This window comes from Rattus norvegicus, chromosome 1 (genome assembly GCF_036323735.1).
Source record: "Rattus norvegicus strain BN/NHsdMcwi chromosome 1, GRCr8, whole genome shotgun sequence".
NCBI classification, from domain to species: Eukaryota; Metazoa; Chordata; class Mammalia; order Rodentia; family Muridae; genus Rattus; species Rattus norvegicus.
The window spans coordinates 120,813,772-120,832,263 of NC_086019.1; the positions used below are offsets into that span (position 1 = coordinate 120,813,772).

Consider the following 18,492-nt stretch of genomic DNA (forward strand, 5'->3'; position numbering starts at 1 on the left):
GGATTCCTTTCAAATATTGATTTTTATTAGGAACAATGTCAGTGAAACGTCAGTGTTGTTTTGTTGTATTTGATAATATTGTCATAGTATGACTGGCAGCGAGTATTCAGTAAGAAAGATTGATTTATTATTTTAACGTCTATATTTGTATCAGTAGCTTTCTCATGCCAAGAAGAATAGAATTGCATAGAATGGGTTGGCTTAATCATACAGATTTCCATGTATATCTGCCACCTAGGACTTTAAGGTTAAGGTATCATATTATAGTTCTCTCATCTTCCATATTTTATACAATAGCTACAAAAGGCAAGAATTATATAGGGTTACCCAAACAAGAAAACAAATATTTAATTCTTTAGATCTATCCATATACTGTGCAGCAAAGTAAGATTAGGTCACTGGAAATACCTGAAGAAATCCGTGTGTCTTAAAATATATTGTATTATTAATCATACAAGTAATTAATAATTGTGAATATGTACAATTATCAATTTCTTAATTTGAGTGGCAGAGTCCTTTCTGGGACATACAGAGCCAAATTTTTACTGAAGAGGCCAGTGCTAAGTCTCTTGAACCAGGTCCTACCCCGGGGGACAGGTTCTCCTACCTGCATTAGCTAATTAAATTAAATGTGCACAAGGATGACAGAGAGTTTGCCTTTCAGGTGATTCTCGATCACATCAAATTTAAAGAGAGAATAACCATCTCAATAGTATCTAAGAATAAATGAATGTATGAGATGTGTGCAATAATCTATGCTATGATGTTCAACAGATGAAAACTATGCCTTCATAATCTCTGATTTGAGTATAATTTCTAGCATTGATATTGTTATTTGGGCAACTTACAAAAAGTTCTCTGTACTGCTTACAAAATCTGTGTAACAAAGAGGAATTATACAGGCATAATTAAATGGGCATTTAACATGGGCAGCTAGAAAAGTTGTAGTAGTGTGGTGGAATTAATAGATTTTTAAAGTAACCCAAAAGATACAGGGTTCACTATCTAGGAATATAAAGGATTGTGTAGGTAATGTTTTTGTAATTTTTCTGGACAAAAGTTTCATTTGCACATGCTTGATTTTCCCAAAACCCCCCCTTTCCATAGCATAGAATTTTAGTTTACATACGATGAACATTTTACTCATGTTTCTTGAGCTTTTCTTTACCTCTGCTTATTACAGTCCTCTCTTCTTCCTCCTTCTTCCACATTACTTAATTTCTTCATTTGTTTATAACTTTTTTTTTTATATTTGAAAGTTGAGAGATAATGTCTCATGCCTGGGCTGTCTTTAAACTTTAATAATCCTTTTGCTTCTATCTCTAGGATGACATGATGAAAGATGTGAGACAAATTACCAGGAATGTTTTTAATTTCATTTTAAAATGTACGTTTAATTTTGATTCTTAATTACTTTTAAAAATAAATTTTTTGTGCAGAAAGTCCAGTCTATTTGGTATATGCCTTTAGATGTAATACCTGAGAGGCATAGACAGGGAGTCAGTATTGTTTTTAACTATAGCCAGGATTATGTTTTGGAATCCTTTAGTAACAACAACAAAATATATTAATAATATTAAAATTATAATAGGAAAAGATTTTTTTCTCAACTTTCTGTATCTTGGATGGCAAGCCAAGAAGAAAAGAGGGCTATTTGAAACATCATGGGATATTTGAATGATAGAATGCTATCTCCAGGGATATTTTTTGCACAGCAATGTTGTATCTCCTAATCTTCCCCAAACAGCCATAGACATGGAGTCAGGTATTTGAAAATTTGAAAGTAATATTGGGCATCTCACTCAAACCACTGTGTTCTGAATCTTGTCATCACACTCTTACCACCAAATCACAATACTATCATATATTATACAATTTTAAAAGACCCTATCATCTTTCATAGAATGGATATTGCTTAAAAGTTGAAAGTATTTTCTGGACCTCAACTCAATATATTCAATGTAACTGCTATAAAATGAAAAGCAATTAAATACTTACAGCATACAACAGCACAGACATATATCACCTTTCCTCTGATATGGATTCAGACTGTCCAGAGAAATCCATAGGATGGTCTTGAGATTCATATTTTTCTGCCTCTATCTCCTGGGTGGTGTTTTTCCTTGTGTGTACAATCCACCCTGCATTTGTGATGAAGTTCAAGCTTAAATTTGTTTAGTTAGGCAAGTACTTTACCAAATACTGAATATCAAACATGTCTTCCTGGCACTTGCAGAGTCCCACAGACTTGCCTTTTCAAACAGTTTACAAATGCAGTGCCTTAAAGAATCCAGTAAGTTTTTACAGTCCACATTTTCTATAAGAGTCCAAAGTCTCATTTGGAAAATATGGTCTTGTAAAATCAAAATAAAAGTTTTAAACTACTTTATTACTTCAAGAGAAGAATCAAGCAACAATGTGAACAAAGCAAAATGAAACTTCAATCGTGTTAATAACTCAATATCTTAATAATTGTGATCCACTTACTTTTTTCTGGCATCTGTTAAAGATCTCCATACCTTCTCTAGCTCTTCCTCTGTAGCACGTATACAGTTGGACATTCGGGCTAGAGCTGTCTCCAACCCATTGGTGCTGCTGATCTTGTCTATCATCCTATGCTATCTGCACACGCCCCATACTGGGGAACCTTGCAGCCATTGAGTTGCACTTGAACCATTAGTCTCTTCTGTCATGTTTTCAGAAATCAATCCCTGCCACAAAGTGACAAGCCAGAGCTGTTGTCAATGGCATCTCCATGCCTGCATAACTAGCAATATGGGTAGGCGATAGACTTATGACCTCATCATTTTTGGAGCACAGTTTCTGCACCTTCACCTTGAGGCATCACTTCTCAGAGACTTCACATCTGATTGAACGTTTAGACCAAAATGGTCAGCATTTATTATCCAGCCACACAAGCATTTCCTTCTCTTTAGTAACTCTGGTATTGAAATTACTGAATGGTAATTTCTTCCAGTACATTTGGGAAGCAAGGTTTAGTTCATGAGGGAATAACCCTCCAAGGATACTAGATAAAATACTGAATGAAAAATACATTGTACTTTTCTTGATCTTGGATTATATATTTAGTATAATAAAAAAATAAGGAGAGAAAGACAGAGACAAAGAAGGTGGAGGTAATAGAGATAGATTGATAGATAGATAGATAGATAGATAGATAGATAGATGATAGATAGATGATAGAAAGATAGATAGATAGATAGATAGACAGACAGATAGATAGATAAAGCAAGATAAATCTGAAGAATCAGTGCATACCAAAAATGGTAGCCAATAGTGGAAATTGAGAAAATAGACTAACTGAGAAGACATTACTCACAATGTCTACAAATACCAAGTGATTTACACTGCTGGTCACCAGTTTTCCCTTTTAGGTCCCAGTTTCCCAACTCCTACAAACCAATAGTCTGCTCAGAGGAAGAATCCCTTATTTGTACAGATTTAGACAAGTACAGACTTTTCAAAAAGACCTCGAGTGTCTGAAGAAAAGAGAATATTGCAGAGGACAGTGAACCTTATTGTTTCAAAACTAATGGTAAGGATGGATTGAGGAAATATTCTTGTAACAAAGGTACAGCAAAAGTAAGTTTTGCTCAAGAACTCTGGAAGGAAAATGGTATTCAAACTAAAAGTCCCAAAGCAAGAGGTATTACAAACATGGTTTCAGGGCAATTGCAGGGTACACAACTGCTTAAGCTGGGGCCTTGTCTGAGAAGTGTTCCTGTGGATTTAGGCAGATTTAATGTTCAAGATATCTAGTCACTAATACTGTATTGGCAAACTCAGTATGAAGGATGGAGAGATAGGAGGTGGTAAGATTGGTATAGAGGACAGAAATTAAATGAACAATGTGTATCTGATAATTAAGTAGAAAGATACTTTTGATAAAGTTCTTTCCTTGAGGAGAAAGGAATGGGAAAATGCTACAGTGGTACTAGACAGAACAATTTAAATCAGGTCCTAAGCCTATTCCTCAAATTTCAAAGCCTAGCTTTATAACTGTTCCCTAGCCTTCTCTTAACAAGAATTGGGAAAAACAAGTCATTTTTATTGAGAATAGTAAAAATTTCTCATGAGTAAAAACTGCGTACCTCATACACATGAGTTTACAGGAAATTGCATCTATTTTAGTATATAAACAAGGATTGTTTGTCAGGAAATATCACTTGGACCTTCTTCACTGCATTTTCTAGCATCTTAAGTGAACATCATTGGTGTTTTCAAAGACCAACCAGGCTTCATTTCCTGAGACAATATTACAAAGAGTGCTATACCAAGAGGTTATGATTAGTCATTAATTCTTTTGTTACATAATCTTAGTTTTAAACTCCAAAATAGATATATTTGTGATATTACCCAATGTCTGAATTTATGGTATAACAAGATGTCCGACTAGTCGTCAGATTTGCTGGCCAGAATTTTTCAAGTAGACCTGATTTCTTTTTAATTGTGCTGATTGCAAAGATAGATATTTAAATAGAATATTTTAGTGGTTGGGACTTTGTATTAGTGTTTGAATATATGTCTAAGGAGCAAATGTCTGCAGGGATTGAAGAAGGAAGAAGAGTGAATCTTCAGCACCAGTGTGAGTGCCTTCACAGATCATAACAAGCAGACATATAGGAGATGTTAATTGAATAATTTCTCTGGAAGATTAGAGCATAGTTAATTTTTTGTGAGATTTGTCTAAATTATTCAAAACATCAAAATACATTTTAAACTTTTACACCTAAATTAATTAATTAATTAATGGCCTCCTGTCAGCTGCTGTATGCTGTCTGGTGTTCTGGTGTTTGAGAGATCTCGGGGGTCCAGGTTAATTGAGACTACTAGACCCTCTACAGGGTGGTCCTCCTCATCCTCAGCTTTTTCCAGCTTTTCCCAAATTAAATGACAGGAATCATTAGCTTCTGTCCATTGGTTGGGTATAAGTACCTGCATCTGACTTTCTCAGCTGCTTGATGGGCCTTTCAGAGGGCAGTCATGCTAGGCTCCTGTTTGTAAGCACACCCCAGCATCAGTACTAGTGTCAGGCCTTTGGGCTTCCCCTTGAACCGGATCCCACTTTGGGCCTCTTTCTCGATCTTTTTTTTCCCCTCAGATTCCTCTCCATTTCCATCCCTGCAGTTCTTTTAGAATAAAATAATTAAGGGTCAGAGTTTTGACAGTGGGATAGGAACCCCATCCATCACTGGATGCCTTGTCTTTTTGTGTGAGGTGGTCTCTACCAGTTCCTCTGCGCATTGTAGGGCATTTTGTTTAAGGTCCTTCCTTTTGAGTCTTGAGAGTTTCTTACATTTGAGGTCTTTGGTATATTCTGGATGATATCCCCAAACTTCGACCCCTTGAAATTGCCTGTTTCCGTTCTTACTGTTGGACTTAGGGTTTCAGTCCTTTCTCACACACAATACCAGATCATCTTCTCCTTTTCCTCGCCTGCCCCATGTCCACTTTCCCTCCCCGATCAATCAAACCTCCACCTTGTTATTGTTGTCTTCCCACTCCCAGATGGGAGTGATGTGTCCACACTTGGGCCCTTTGCTTTGCTGAACTTTCTGAATTCTGTTAACTGGATCTTGATTATTACATATTTTTTCTTTAACTAATATCAACCTATAAGTGAGAACATACCATGCATGTACTTTTGGGTCTGAGTTACCTCACTCAGGGTGATATTTTTTTTTAGTTCCATCCTTTTGCCTGCAAAACTCAGGATGTCCTCGTTCTTAATAGCTGAGTGGTATTCCATTGTGTAAAGGAACCACGTTTACTGGACTCATTCTTCTTTCATGGGACACCTGTTCTGTTTTCCATCCTATAACTATCAAAAACTTGGCTCCTGTGAAAAATGTGGAACATGTGCCCCTGTAGCATGGTGGGGCCTCTTTTGGGTATATTCCAAAGAGTGCTATTGTTGCTTCTTCAGCTAGACCTATTTCCAATTTTTTGAGGAACCTCTGATTGATTACCAGTGTGGTTGTACCAGGTTCCAATACCAGCAGTTGGGAGTGTTCCTCCTTCTCCACATACTTGACAACATGCACTTTCTCCTGAGGCTTTTATCTTAGTCATTCTCATTGATGTAAAGTGGAAACTCATGGTCATTTTCATTGCATTTCTCAGATCACTAAGGACTTTGTACATTTCTTTAGGTGCTTCTCAATCATTCAAGATCCCTCTGTGGTGAATTCTCTTTTTACTTCTATAACCCACTCTTTGTTTGGATATTTTTCTTTTTTTCTTTTTTTGGTTAGTTTCTTGAGTTTTTTAATACATGTTTGATATGAGCCCTCTATCATATGTGGAGGTAGTGAAGAATTTGTCCTATCTATAGATTATTTCCCTAATTTCTTTCTCAGTCAATTTATCATTTGTATACAGTAAGGCTACTGATTTATTTGAGTTAATTTTATATTTGTCAACTTTGCTGAACTTGTTTATCTGTTGGAGTAATTCTCTGGAAGAATGTTTGTGATTGATTACATATACTATCATATCATATGCATATAATGATACCTTTATTTCTTCTTTGCAGTTTTATATCTGCTTGATCTCTTTTTGTTGCCTTATTTTTCTAGCTAGCACTTTGAGTACCATATTTATTATATATCGGGAGAGTGAGCATCATTCTCTTGTCTCCCATTATAGTGTCATTCCTTCAGGTGTCTCTCCATTTATTTGGTGTTGGCTGTTTGTTTGTAGTAAATTGTTTTTATTTTGTTTAGGTATGGCCTTGGATTCCTGATTTATCCAATACTTTAAACATGAGAGAGTGTTATATTTTGCCAAATGCTATTTCTGCATCTAAGGAGATGATCCTGTAATTTTCTTCTTTGAGTTTGTTTATGTGGATTTATATGAGTTTCTTAAGTAAATTACTTAAACAGATTTTTATACATTGAACATTTCGAATGTCCTCTCCGTTCCTTGGTTCTCCTAAAAGTCCCCTGCCTCTCAACCTCCCGAGTCCTGTTTCCATGAACATGATTTTCCCATGCCCTCAACTCCAGACTCACTGCCCTAGCACTGAGCCTTCACAGGACCAAAGGCCTCCCCTCCCATTGATGCCAGATAAGGCCATCCTCTGCTACATAGGCAGCTGGAGCCATGGGTCCCTCCATGTATATTCTTTGGTTGGTGGTTTAGTCCTTGAGAGCTCTGCTGTGTTTGGTCAATGATATTGTGGTTTTTCTGATGGGGTTTCAAAACCCATTAGCTTCTTCAGGTCCTCCACAACACTTCCTTTGGGTCCCAGTGCTCAGTATGATGTTTGGCTGCAATTATCCACATCTGTATTGGTAAGGCTCTGACAGAGACTCTCAGCAGATAGTTATAACATGCTCCTCTCAGGAAGCACTTCTATGCCTCAGCAATAGTATCTGCATTTGGTATATGCCTACAGCGTAGATCTCTAGGTGGGGCAATCAGTGGATGACCTTTCCTTCAGTCTCTGCTCCACTTTTTATCTCTGCCTTTCCTTTAGACAGGTGTAATTGTAGGCTAATATTGGTGAGATCGGTTAGTGGCCCTATGTCTCAATTGCAGACTGTGCCTAATCTCCAGATATGGTCTCTACTGATTCTCTCTAGAGTTTTTTAGGTATTTCAGCTAATGTCATCCCCACCGGGTCCTTGCTTTCCTGGTATCTGGGACTTTCTGTTGGCTACAACAGTTCACCATGCTACATTCCTAGAAACTTCTGCTCAATTTCCTGACCATCTGTACATCTATCCAGTCTCCTCCCATACCTGGATTCTGCCTCCCCCTTTTCCCTCCCACTCCTCTTTTCCTGCCAATTCCCTCTCACCCTCTACCTTTTATTATTATTTTATTTCCCCTTCTTAGAGGAAGCGAAGCATCTACAAATTGGTCTTCCATCTTCTTGACTTTCATATGGTCTTTCAGTTGTATTGTGGGTATTCTGAGATTTTTTTGCTAATATCCATTTACTAGTGAGTACACACCATTTATGTTAATTTCTGACTGGGTTAGTTTACTCAGGATGATATTTACTAGTTCCATTCATTTGCCTAAGTATTTCATGAGGTTGCTTTTAAAAGCTGAATAGTACTCCTTTGTATAAATGTACCACACTTTCTGCATACATTCCTCTCTTGGAGGGCATCTGGGTTCCAGCTTCTGGCTATTATAAATAAGGCTGTTAAGAACATAGTGGAGCATGTGTCCTTGTTATATGTTGGAGCATCTTTTAGTATGTGTCATGAATTGGTATAGCTGACTCCTCAGGTAATACTATCTCCAATTTTCTGAGTGATTTCTCTGAGTGACACACATCCTCACCAGTTTCTTCTGCCACCTGAGTTTCTGGGCTAAGGCATTCCGACTTGTATGAGGTGGAATCTCAGTGTCATTTTGATTCCTTTTCCCCGAAGACTGAGAAATCCCTTGGGGCAAAGGGAGGTTTTAATGATAATACAAAATATTAATATAAAACTTGGCTTCCTTAATATGTTAAACAAAATATTTTTTTAAAGCTGCTGCCATCTTCAGAGGATATTCGAGACTAAGCAGTTGTGTCCACAGGTTGAGGATTGACTACAAGAGCTCAAAGATATTTAACATTTCTACTTATGTAAGAGAAATTCCTTGAATTCTCAGACATTATAGTCTAATTGTTGTAATATATTTATTCTCAGGTTATAGCTACAACTGCCTACAATAAATAGTTGGCTGCTGGAGGAAATTACAAAAAGCAAAAAGAATGACATAATGTTTAGACAGAAATGTTAGAGTAAATTACAGGCCATTTTCACACAATTTGCAGCACACCATGTTATGAAGACTGGGACATAATTCTTTCCTATGGTATCAAAATTTCCCTGGCTCTTAAGACTGGGTACAGATATCAGCAAACCTCCACATCTCTATCAGAAATTCCATGGAAAGTGAATTTTCAAGGAATTTGACTTTCAATTTTATTTTGTTATGATGATGTTGAGAATTAGAGTAAACATTAATTTAAGCAAGGTCCATATTTGATGGTAGAATTCTCCAAAACTATTAGGGTTTTTTATTGGAAAGGAGAAATTTGATTAAAAAGGGAAGGTCTTTGTGAAAAAAAACTTTAATTATTGGAATGAAACTGTTAAACACAAGTAGAGCATTGGACAAACACAATGCTCTATAGACAGATACCTGAACCTATAAGGGAAAACAGTTATAGCAGAAACGAGAAAAACAGCAACAACAAAATATTTAAATGTCCTAAAAATGTCAGTTTCCTTCCTCAATCAAATTTCATCCAGAATACAGAATCTTTTATTTAGGATATATGTATATTTCACATATAATTCTATTTTAATAAGAACCATGTTTGGATCCTGTAATAGTCTATCTGTTGTAATATATTTATTCTCAGATAATATTGAAACTGCCTCAGTTTTCTCACTTGATGTGGGCACATCTCATTGGTCTTTTGCTATTGGACTCAATGATAGACCACATCAACCATTTTTATAGAAGATGGTTTTGTGACATAGTTTGCAAAGTACTACAGAGAGCTGCTTTAACCTTTGTTTTGCAAGAACCATTTTTTTCTATAAGCAAGAATCCACTTGTCTTCCTATCTGAGTATGTTTCTCATTCCTCCTGTTTTCAAGATGGTTTCTTATCACTCTGATCCTTTTTGAGCCAGCCTTCCTCAGTAGTTAGACATTTTTCATCCACTGGCCCTCTACTTGCTCTTTGGCTGTAAATTATTTGCTAAGACTGAATGCTAAATTCTGATATAACCAAAATGACTTCACAAAAAGACTATATTGAAGTTTCTTTTGCTTTCTTAACAAACTGCTTTTCTGACAATATAAAAAGAGTAATAAATATTTTTTAAAAAAGGACAAATATTTGTTTAAAGTCACTGAGACGGCTATCCATACACTGTAATTGGCATAATTCTTGAGGACAAATTATGTGGCACTGAAACAAGCATCTCTTATAAAATTTGTCTCTGCTTTCTGTGTTCAGATACATTTTGGCGGATATATTAAAGAACTGCAGAATTCAAAGTATGTCCTGTATTAGATATCCACATTCCATTTAAAGAATCACATCTAAATTTACGTTTAAAACAATAAAAACAGCTTACTAATCTGCTAAGAATTCCAAGAAAAAAATATTCATTTTAAAATTATGCTAAGTGGTTCGTGATTTCTGTGATCCCTCAATTAAAGCTAAACTCTTCACTTCCTTATTTAGAAAGCAAAACATAGTTTTCGGCGCATTTGTAAATTTACATTTGAAAAAAACAAGACTACCGAAAAACAGGAGGACTTGTACTACTCGTAGAATTACGAATTCATTCAAACGAAAATATCCTAAACATGAAAAGTGGAAAAGCAAACGACGGTTTTGTGTTCCTGCAAGCATATCAAGTTAATGAAAGCAGGTGTCACTTCTAACCTTGGCTCCAGAGGAAGTTGAAAACCGAAAGGAATTTTGGTCCTTGTAGTTTCACCAGGTTAATAGTCTTTCCCCGAAGCCTGGAAGCTGGGGATGGCGGGGTAGGGGAGGGGTGAGACATCGCAGCCTGCAGCGCTTTTATGACTTACTTCCTGTAGCGGGTCTACTGATTGGAGCAGCACTCTGCAATTGGATCTTAGTTATTGTTGATGGTACTGAAAAGAAAAGGATTCCTCGGTATTTTCTAGAAAGCATCTTATTTTCTAATTAATGTAATACTAAAGGATTTTGTGTGTGTGTGTGTGATAGCTACTCTTGGTTGACACCTTATATAAAATCAGGAATTAGGCAAAAGTCCAGATTTGAGGACACTTTTGAATAAGTTTTACTAGTTTTAAATTGGAATGACTACTTTCAATCTGGATCTTTGAGATGTGAAGATGCAACATTTAATTTAATATTTAAAATCTGACTTTAATATGGGTTGCATCTTCTACTGTAATCCTATGAAAGGACAGCGTAGAAGGAATGTTTTTCTGTTTCCCTTCCTTGATTTTACCTCACTACCATATCCATTACTTAATTGTTCTTAAGGACCGCTTTCATCATAATCCTGTTGTATACCACAGAGCAGCTAAGACATGTAGCATGAACAACTACAAGGTTATTGGATCATCTATTCATAGACAGCTATTATTCAGCTAGATTGACTTCGACCTGTAAATCATTAGAAAGCATCTCAGGTAGGATATTATATATTTATTTCATAATTTCTGTTACTCTAGCAATCCATGACTAATAAAAAGAGTGAACAGGAAATTATACTATTTTTACCGATATCAATATGTATAAGGTAGATGGGCGATTCCAGTTTCACTGGACAAAATTGGGAAAAGAATGATTTAAAATGAAGAATCATGTTTCTATACAAAAACTGTTTTAATAACAAAGTAATCTTCCAATTTTAATTAAAGGGGATCTCTATAACATAAAAGAGGTCTCTGTGAGTCTTAATAAGATGCAATGTTGCCATTAAATATCCTACTTAATCAACATGAAATATATTCTTACTTGAACTCTCAGTGGCAGTTAGCAATGTCACTGCGTGCATATCTTTTTTTTCAGGATTGTAGTGATTCAGAGATTGGTTCTGAGGATTTTTCAGCAAGTGTCTCCATTCCTTTGAGAATATCTTCTCTTTGTGCAATAAGGGGCTTTTGTTTAAAAACTGAAGTTAGTATAGAAAAAAAATTGGCAAAATACAACACCTCATCATGTTAAAATTCTTGGAAAGATCAAAAATTCATAGAACATACCTAAACATAATAAAAAATATACAGAAAACTAACAGCCACCATCAAATTTAATGGAGAGAAACTTGAAACAGTCCAATAGTAAATCAGTAACAAGACAAGGCTGGTCACTGTTTCTCTTTTTATCCAATAAGTTACTTGATGTTCTAGCCAGAACAATTAGAAAATAAAAAATGTCAAAGGGAAACAAATAGGAAAGGAAGAAGTTAAAATATCACTATTGGCAGATTAAATGACAGTATACTTAAGTGACCCCATAGTTCCACCAGAGAATAACTAAGCCTGATAAAAAACTTGACCAAAGTGGCTGAATATAAAATTAGCTCAAATCAATAGCATTCTTCTATGGAAAATGCAAACGTACCAAGAAAGATAATAGGAAAACAACACCCTTTATAATAGCCACAAATAATATAAAGTATCTTGCTGTGACCCTAACTAGCAAGTGAAAGGTCTGTATGAAAAGAATTTTAAATCTTTGAAGAAAGAAATAAAAAAAGACCACAGAAAATTGTAAGACTTCCCATGATCGTGGAGGAGTAGGATTAACATAGTAAATATGTTCATTTCTCAAAAGCAATCACACTTTCCATGAAATACCGATCAAAATTCCAACTCAATTTTTCACAAATATAGAAAGACTAATTCTCAACCTTTTCTGGAATAATAAAAAACCCAGTATAGTGACAATTATATCCAACAATTAAGGAACTTCTGCGTGAATCACTATCCCTGAACTCAAGCTTTGCTACAAAGCAATAATGATAAAAACTGAATGGTATTGGTACAGAGACAGCCAGGTAGATGAATACAATAGAATTGAAGACCCAGAAATAAAACCACACACGTATGTTCACCTGATCATTGACAAAGAAGTGAAAACAGTACAGTAAAAAGTAAGCATTTTCAACAAATGGTGCTGGTCTCACTGGAGATCTGCAAATAGAAAAATGGATTTTGAACGATTTTTATCTTCTTTTACAATTCTCAAGTCCAAGTGGAACAAGGACCTGCACATGAAACCAGATACACTGAATCTGATAGAAGAAAAAATGGGAAAGAGCCTTGATCATATTGTCACAGGGGAAAACATCCAAACAGAACTCCAATGGCTCAGGCTTTGAGATCAACAATTGATAAATGGGACCCCATTAAACTGAAGATTTCTGTAAGGCAAAGGACACTGTTTAAAGAAAAAACAACAACAACAACATAACAATCCTATATCTGATAGAGATGTAATATCCAAAATATACAAAGACGCAATAATTTAGAGTCCAGAGAATCAAGTAATCCAATTTAAAAATGGCATATAGAGCTAAACAGAAAATTCTCAACTGAGGAATCTAGAATGACCATGAAGTACCTAAAAATTGTTCAGCATACTTCGTCTTCAGGCAAATTGTATCAAAACAACACTTGTACTCCAGTTCATACCCAACAGAAAGGGTAAGATCAAAACCTCAGTTGACAGTAGATGGTGTCAAGGATGTGGAGAAAGAGGAACACCCCTCCATTGTTGATGGGATTGTAAGCTGGTACAACCACTCTGGAAGCAGTCTAGAAGTTCCTCAGAAAATTGGAAATATATTTACCTGAAGACCACTATCATTCAAAAGATTCTCCAACATATAACAAGAACATTATGTTCAGGGCAGCCTTATTATAAGGGCCAAAAGCTGGGATCGACCCAGATGTCTCTCAACGGAAGAATGGATACAGAAAACATGGTATGTTTACACAATAGAATACTACTTAGCTAGTAAAAATGAAGACTTCGCCAATATTGAAGGCAAATGGGTGGAACTTGAAAATATCATCATGAATATGATAACTCTGATCCAAAAGGACACTCCTAGTTTTGCCTCACTGATAACTAGATATTAGCCTCAAATCTCAAAACTCCCATGACTCACAGACCCTATGAAGCTTACCAAGTATGGATGTTTCCATCCCATTTAGAGGTGGGAAAAAATAATCATGGGAGGCAGAGGCAAAGAAGGACTTGGAATAGGAAAGTCTGTTGTGGGGGGATAAAGGGAGAGGAGGGTCAGTTGTGGGATGAGACTGGAGAGAAGTGCAGAATGACTGGATAATGAATACAAATATGATGCAGGCTTGAGGTATGGAGGGGGACTAGAAAGTCCTAGATGCCAGGGATGCAAGAGGCCCTCAGGACATAAGAGGGATGATGTTAGCTAAGATACACAAAAGCGTGGAGATACTACTTGAAGAAACCAACTTTCATAGATAGACATGGTCTCCAATTGAGGGATAGAGCCATCCACCCACCTCAAATTCTTTAACCCAGAAATGTTCATGTGTAAAGAAAATGCAAAAAAAAAATGAATCAGAGACTGAAGGAGAGACTATCTAGTACCCGCCCCACTTTAGCAACCATCCATTTGCAGAGGCAAAAAATATTATTGCTGCCAAGAAGTGTTTTTAGATAGGAATCTGTTATAACTATCCTTTTAGAGGCTCTAGCCCCTAAAATAGATGCAACTCCTGACAGGCAGCAAGTAGACTGATCCCAGGGACCCCAATGGAATTGTTATGGGAAGGAATGCAGCCAATATATGGTTTGCAATCTCTGGAAGAGCAGCTTTATCAACTATCTGGATTCTTCAGAGCCCCCAGGAACAATTACCAAACAATCAGTATGATACTTGAGTCCATGGCTCCAGCTACATGTGTAGCAAAGGACTGCCTTATTTAGCATCATGGTAAGACTGTGTTATTACAGAGACTTTACATTCTATTTGCTTCACGTTGAGAAATCAAACTTAAGCTATACAGGAAACTTTCCTTGCTGGCTAGTTTTAATAGTGCTAGAAGATGACTCTACATTTTCTAAGTACAGGGAAAACTTCATAATTTTCTTATCCATTGATAAACCTTAAATACTACATTAATGGCCTGCCAGGTCAAATGCACTCGTAGTGTAATTTTGGCAATACTACTTATTCAAGTAACCAACCACATTCTTGATTAGAATCAATGCCTTTTCTGCAGCAGAGAATTCCGGAATGGTACTGCAAACATTGGCAGCAAACATACCTAAGAAATTTGTAGATCCTAGCAGAGAATATAATAATATTATTTTCCTAAATGGTCGTTTTGTCAAATACCCTTTTAACTATTCTGTTTATTCCCATAGTTACATTCTCACGATTCTTTGAGTAGATAAGACTCTTATTATAGTGGGTGTTGATTAGCACTAGAATGAATAACTGTTGAAAATACTGAGAATAAGGACTATTATTATTCAGTCACAGTTGGGACATCTCAAACAACCTGCTTTGGCATCAAGAAATATTAAAGAAAAAGTTGCAGGAATTAAATAAAGCTAGAGGATTAGAGAAATGCTGTGAAATGTTGTCTCTATAAATGTCATGGCTGTTGTAAATATGAACTCCAATGGTTACAGTTAAAGGTACACCGTCACAAGACCAAGGACAAATTCAAGGAAGGAGGATGAAGGTTTTCTCAAAACTCCAACCATGCATGCAGACATTGCTATTGGAGTAAATGTCTAGTAGGGAAGCAAGTGTCCTGTTTCCTTAGAAATGTGGTCACTGGTAAGGATAAAGTGAACCCATTCCAGCATTAAGGCAAGAAAGGACTAACTCAGACCTAGCGTCCTAGTAAATGAAGAAACTTAAAGTATTTTCATTAAAATCAGAAACAAGACTAGGAAGGTCACATTCCATGTCTTATTCAGTACAATATTAGGAATCTTAGGGAAGCAACAAGTGTGTAAGTTATAAAGGCAGTAGGAGTAAGAAAAGCAGAAGTCAATTCATGATCATTTAAATATGATAGGATCCTATAAGTAAAGGTACTAAATATATAACCAGAAACTGCATAGTGCTAGTAATTACATTCAGTAAAGTTCCAGGATTAAAAGTTAGTGAAAAAATAATGTTTCTGTAATGAATATTTTGAGAAAGAAATAATAGACATAATATCCTTTACAATACATATATATTATAAATTTATGTGCAACATTGTTAAATGTATTATAAATATATATTAACACCATGTTATGAAAAGTATCATTTTTGTATATATATATGTATACACATGTGTGTGTCTGTACATACAATATATATTATATATGATAACTGTAGAAAATTCAAAAGTTTACAATGAAAATGTAAGGTATAAAAATAGCAAATTTAAGAAAATTAAAACAGAAAACAGCTCGACATGCTTTTTATGGTCATGGATTATCAGGGCTATTCTTAAGAAAATTGCCATCCTAACACAAGGAATTCACTTATTCAGTGTAGTAATCAGTAATACCCAATGCCAACAAAAATAATATAGCTGTAACATTATACGGAAACAAAAAACACAATTATTGTATAAAGAAAACATGAATAATAAAAGAGTTGTAGAAGACATTATGTCAGGTGTTGGGGATTTAGCTCAGTGGTAGAGTGCTTGCCTAGCAAGCACAAGGCCCTGGGTTCAGTCCCCAGCCCCGGAAAAAAAAAGAAGACATTATGTCAGATGTAAATTTATATGACATAGCTAAAATAACAAAAGTGTGTGGTATGGTATTACTATGCTATATCTATATTAATCAACACAGAAGCAAAAACCTTCAAGATGCCTCAAAGTGCTGTTGGCATTAGTCACAACAGGCCTTCACTTTGGAAATACATTAAAAATTTTAAATCCAAACAATATTTTGAAATAGAAAACAAAATACAATGACATAAAGGATATTTCATGTCTCTGTGGACCACTGTGTTCAAGAGTTTATAATTGCCTACACTGGGTCTTCTGTTCATATCTTATAAAATTCAGTTTAGTGTTTTTATGGGATTCCTACATATGTTAGGAAGTGGGTTTCTGATTCTTCTGCCTATTGCTTTTGCAATTTTTCTCCTGTTGGGTTGCATGGTCAACACTCAGTATCATGGTTTTTGTTTATCTTATTATATTTCATTTCATTGTGCTTGGTTGTTATAATTTGGGATGTGTGGTTCTAAAGAAAAAAAGGAATTCGAAATAGAAGGGAATTGAGGTGGTGAGGAACTGTGAGGTGTAGAAAAAAAGAAACTGCAATTATGGTTGATTGTATTAAAATAAATTTTCAATGAAAATATAAAATATGATACATTTTAATGAAAAAATACAGTTACAAATCAACTGCAAACAAACAAACAAACAAAAGAAAAAGACAATACACATCCGTGTTGATTTTTCTGATGAAGAATGGCCAATAACCAGAAATTAGCATACTATTTTCCTATCACATAAATTTCAATCAATCAGGGGTAGAGCCAAAATAAAAAAGATAAAATATCCAAAGAATGCTATACCTAATTCGCCAGTTTATTGTGGAATCTGTTCAACATTACAAAATTTAAAAAATACTAATAAATAACAAAAATCAAAGGATAATAAAGGACTGTAAACATTCAAACTAGTTTACCTTATTAGATCTCTGAAAATAAGTTTATTATTCTGTAACGCTCCTACTGCTGTGGCTTCCCTCTGACGATAATCTGTATATTAATCCTCTAGTGATTTTTCCCCTTCATATCCTTCAGGGTGTGGCAAAACCTAATTTAAATACCTGTAGAAATACTATATTTATGCAGCACCTGTATACCAACACAAATATTTTTTTTTTATCTGACTGCCATTATTCCCACACACCAATAACCCAAAATACTGTCAGCTCTTTGAAATGTTAATGTTCACTTTGTAAGAGAACTGAGATAAAGTGACAGGGCAGATTGAAGGTTCAAGGGGAGGGCCCCTGCAGCTAACACAACACAGGACAGGAAAAAATGAAGTCAGGTATGTGTATGTAAGAGGTTTTTTTTTGTTGTTGTTGTTTTGTTTTTTTTTCTTTTTTATTAACTTGAGTATTTCTTATATACATTTCGAGTGTTGTTCCCTTTCCTGGTCTCCGGGCAAACATCCCCCTCCCCCCTCCCCTTCTTTATGGGTGTTCCCCTCACCATCCTCCCCCCCTTGCCACCCTCACCCCACAATCTAGTTCACTGGGGGTTCAGTCTTAGAAGGACCCAGGGCTTCCCCTTCCAATTGTGCTATGTAAGAGTTTTCTGATCTGATCCTTCAAAGACGTGAGATATATAGAATAATTTTCTAATTGCAACATATTTGAAATACTTAATGTGCAAAAATCATGTCTACCTAAAAAACACAGGATCAAAGTGGGAGCTGACCGTGGTTGCTGCCCTGCCTTGCTGATCACTCCTAGGGTGGATGTAACAGGCACCTTTGACTGCTTTTCTCAGAACTGAACCTGCTGCAATGACTTTATTAATCACAGTCCCAACCCCCAGTCAGTTCCTGTGAGCCAGCACAACCATGCAGTCACACATGTGTGCATGTTTCCAGGCTCCAGGGATTCAAAATCTTTTCTAAAGCTATCGACATAAGCAGGAAGTGACGAGCTTTAGGCTTTCCTATTGCTAGTATGGAAGAGGGGGATCTTCACAAGCTCTTTAGAAATCAATTAGGCGTAAAATTAATGTATTTCCAGGGCAACGGGGATACATACTGGAGATTGATAGTCATCTTTAGATCTCTAAAGGAAAGAAAGAGTGCTTAGGAAAAACATAACCGAAACTAGGGAACATACAAAAGCTCTCTATACTTGAAGTACTATGATGAGAAATGACTAAGGAATAAAAGATTCTCCCTTAAAAAATTCTGCACTATTCAGGTTTTACTTGATTAGGTGGATTTT

The 18,492-nt window shown here is 35.8% G+C and overlaps 1 long non-coding RNA gene across 1 annotated transcript in view; it reads right to left on the reverse strand.

Annotated features, from left to right (window-relative positions):
* The window catches only part of LOC134483413 (uncharacterized), a 723,689-nt gene that overhangs the window by 20,125 nt on the left and 685,072 nt on the right, over positions 1-18,492 (reverse strand). Inside the window, exon 54 of the long non-coding RNA XR_010060293.1 lies at positions 1,999-2,141. This is a non-coding gene — a long non-coding RNA (uncharacterized LOC134483413). The remainder of the gene's footprint in view (positions 1-1,998; positions 2,142-18,492) is intronic.